The following is a 4,288-nucleotide window of genomic DNA, read 5'->3' on the forward strand; positions in this document are numbered from 1 at the left end:
AAATGTAATTTTCAGCCACCTAAACACACAAATGAAGTGCGGCTGGGCCACTGAGTCCATTCGTATCTTTGGTGTTGAGACTGCACTAATGGAGCTCGGAACCTAGAGACACAACCACTTCTTGCAGATGCTGGAAACGACTTACTGTTAGCGGGATTAATTAATTTTGACAATTCTGGTATAGTCGCAATTTCGGAATATTTTGCGAGTGCTAAATTTCTTGAAGGGATATGATAAGCCGCCAGCACTCTCCGACTTTGCTCACATTATTCGTTGGACTGATTTTTCTTGTGGTCTATGTGGTTCGATCGCGAAAAACTAGAAGTCTGGGTCTTCACGAAACTGTTCGATTTACCGCTGTTAAAGGGACACTGAGGAGAAATTGAAGTTGGCTTGTATCGACAGAATACCAGCTCCTGGTTACAAAAACGCCACTCATACTGACAACAAAGCTCTTGTAACGTAGAAAAGAGCAAGAACCAAAATACAGGTATCGCCGCCACAGGCCAAACTCGCAAGTACAAGCGTGATGAGATCATAGAACAAAACAGTGTTGCTAGAACGAATGGTTCTAGCAACACCAAGAACCGAGAAACCATGCATCACTGAGGCGCAGCCAATGCATGCGCAAATCTCCTTGACGTCGCCAGATGGCGCCACGTGCCCGGCTGCTACGCGCGCTCCTGAAGCATCGGGACAAATCAGCGCCTGTTTTCCGGCGGTAGGCGGGCTCCCGGTATTCCGCTAGCGGTAACAAGGTACACGGTATGCTAAAGGTGTCTATTTGCGAGAACTTCGTTGACGACTTCGAGAACGGGATCCATTGTAACGCTGGCAAAACGCCGGTGCAAATGTAAACGAAGCGACGGCCGCAATAGCCGATAGATGCCTTCAACGTGCGGCCGGCGGTAGCTTTCTTTTCGGCTGCTGCTAGGCCGCACTGCTGGCAGCCAGAAATCACGGAGTCTGCGTTACGTCATGCGCACGTCATGTTTCACGTCTCTTAGTCCTCTGTCGTCATAGACGAATCCCAAGTTTGAATCAGAGCGGCGGGAAAAAACTTTTTCAACTTCGAATCCAAATTTCTTAGAAATAAATGCATCTTTCGCTGCCGGCCAAGTGGCAACAAAGCCATGGCATGCCGAACTATCGGATTTTACCATAAAAAAAATATTAATAGTGCTCTCCTCAGTGTCCCTTTAAGCTTCACAACTATACCAGGTGTTTCAGGGAAGCCCGCCACTGATTCTTAAAAATATCCTTTTTGAGGTAAAAGTGCGGTTTTTGCGTAATGTAAGTCTTGGCGGACGCCAGTACTACGACTACAATCATTAACTTTTTTAGCTGTTGAGTTGGGCGCCTGGCTGTAAACAGAGGTTTGTAGCTGGCTGTTACAAATAGGATAACATGCTTTTGAGGAAATTAAACGGCGCAATATCTGTATCAAATCTCGGTGGGCACCTGAACCGCTCCGTTGTGATGGGATAAATCTGGGAGGAGCCGTAGTGTAGGGCTCCGGAACAATTTCGACCACCTGCGGATCTTTAACGTGCACTGACATCAGCACACATGCGCCTTTTTGCGTTTCTCCTGCATCGAAACGTGGCCGCCGCAGCCGGGTTCGAACCCTGGAACTCCGGCTCAGTAGCCGAGCGCCCCAACCACTGAACCACCGCGGCGGTATGTTAGCAATAGGAATATCGGTTTTTAAATTTCAAAAATATGATTGACGACGGTGCTGTGGCTCAGAAAACTTTGGCCATTTCTCAGGCGATTTGAAAATCCCGCGCTCGAGTTACGTGCACTGGAAAGGTTGCTTTGCCTGCATGCTTTTTGAAAGTGCATGTATTTTGACACGATATAGACAAATTTTGTCGAGCTACAGCGCCGAGGATTATCGCGTTTTCGAAATTCTAAAAACTGATTTATTACTACCTCTAATTACAACTATAGGCGCATAATTCTACTAGCTAAAAAGTTAATTCTTAAAAATTACTAGATAGAATATTTATTTAAATAATAAGCAACGAATTTCACTAATTACCCTGAGTAATTCATTGGTGAATTACTAGCAACTCCTCCAGAACTGAATGAAGATAACAGTGAAATTAAGCGAGCAATAATCAATAAACCCACATAATTACTTTGTGTCGGTTAATTTGTTTAATTGTTAATTCGCCAGCTGACTAAATAATTATAGCGCCATCAATGATTAACTAAAGTTACAGAGGAGGCAACGGAACGACTGTTTTTCAGTAAAACGACGATTTCCTGAGGCTGGTTCATGGCAACACTGCGATTTGCTGCTTGAAAATTCTTCACGTGGTTCGAGATTTTGGCGGCCGTTGACGTCGACAGCACGCAGCTGGCTGTTATTTGGTGGCGTTGAAGGCACTTGAACAACTTGAACTGGTGCTGCACGCTTGCGGCACCACCGCGGAATTTGACGGCACTAGTGCAGCCAAATCGAAATGGCGTACCTTGCACTCCAGAGAGGAGGAAAATGCGCAGGACAATCCCCCTAAGCGTGAATGACAGCGCCAGCTGTGGATGCATTTGAGAGGCACGTGGTTTTAAAAGGTGGATAAACAGACCGTCAAAGTATGCTGTTCACGTCCGTCAGGATTATCATCTGTTTGTCGCAAACTCGCTGGTTCCCGTGCGTGATAGGTTCGGCCTGTATCATCTACTATCGTGCGCGCGCTGCCGCACCACTTCTCCCGGCCGCGTCCCGCTTGTGATAGCCGGTCCCGGAATGGCGTGTGAACCTATACGTCGAAAACTGAGCGAGCGGCGTACCAGTTGGCAAACGGGACTGAGTTTGGCTGAGCTATATATCGGACTTGCACGTGATGGTTCCGATCGCGAGAAAGAGGCGAGAGCGGGTCTATTTGCAGAGAACAATCCCAAGGTCACTCACGTGGCTGTGACAGCGGCGACAAAAAGGAGAAAACGGCGCATTGTGCCAGGCAATTTTTCTCCTTTTTTGTGGTCCTTTTTCGCCCATGCGTGCGGATTCGAACGTGCGAAACCGGACGATGTACGTACATGTTTCGCCGAGTGGTACAGCTGCAGTGTACTGTAAATTATAGCAGAACTGCTATAAAAGGATATTTATTACGCGAACAATATTCGTACATACCCCTGGAGAAAATTCTGAACTGGTCCATTTGGTTCGCGAAAAAATTCCCATTTATTTCCAATCAGTACAAATTCGTACCAGTTGGAACCAGTAGGAACCAACAGGGAATTGTTGCAAAACCAGTTACTGGTTAGAATTTTAACAAGGGATGATATGTACAGCGGGCAAAACGCTTGTTTAGAACACGTTCTGGGCTTGTTTCGCTGAACACACGATATCTATGATGTGAAAGAAGCCAACAGCCACAGAAACCAACGGGCACAGGGGATTTTTTTAATTTATTTATTTATTTTGTGGCGTTGATCAATTTAGAATATTACTGAATATGACGCGTAATTCGGAAGTCGTGGGTTCGGATCCCACCGGCGGCATGTGGTTGTTTTTTCTTCTGCTTTTCCAATATCAATTAGCTTTAAGCGATAACATATTCAGTAATATTCTAAATTGATCAACACCACAAAATAAATAAATTAATTTAAAAAAAATCCCCTGTGCCCCTTGGTTTCTGTGGCTGTTGGCTTCTTTCATATTTCTAACGAGCCCCTCATCCCCTTCTCTTGTTTGCTTGATATCTATGATGATGTCATTTGGGTAAAATGTGTAAGTATGTGCAGTTAAACTCATAGAATTTCATCGTAATTTTTTGCCTTCCTGGTCGCAGCTGCTTTGAAGCTGCGAAACACACAGTTCGGTCGTTCTAGACGTGTTTTGTCCACGTAGCCGCCATGGTTTGCTTATAACGAAAGGGCGCAGTCGCGCGTTGGCTTTAACACTTCTTTGCACCATGCAGTCTTCGTGTATCTTCGAACCGGTTTTTAAGCGCATTATTACGCGCACCTTATGGGCATTCTCAAGCACTGCAATAAATATAGATTACATTTTGAGACAAATTTGAGACGGTGAAATGAAGAAAGGAAAACAGCGGCGTTTCCGCGAAAAGGGGAATGCGTGGGACGGCAGAGTTACTACCGGGCAGCTTGTACCGAGAAAGAAAACAAAGACCACGAACAATTTTAGAAAGCGCGCAGAGGTCGGTAAACTTTTTCGCGCGAAGCGCTCCTTTTCGCGAGAAGCGCGTCGCGCCGCTGTTCTCGTTTCGGTCTCGCCCCCTAACGGTCGCCGAGCGAGGCGACACGCGATGTAAAC

The sequence above is a fragment of the Amblyomma mixtum genome, chromosome 1, assembly GCF_055824585.1.
Source record: "Amblyomma mixtum isolate Tamu chromosome 1, ASM5582458v1, whole genome shotgun sequence".
Classification (NCBI taxonomy): Eukaryota; Metazoa; Arthropoda; class Arachnida; order Ixodida; family Ixodidae; genus Amblyomma; species Amblyomma mixtum.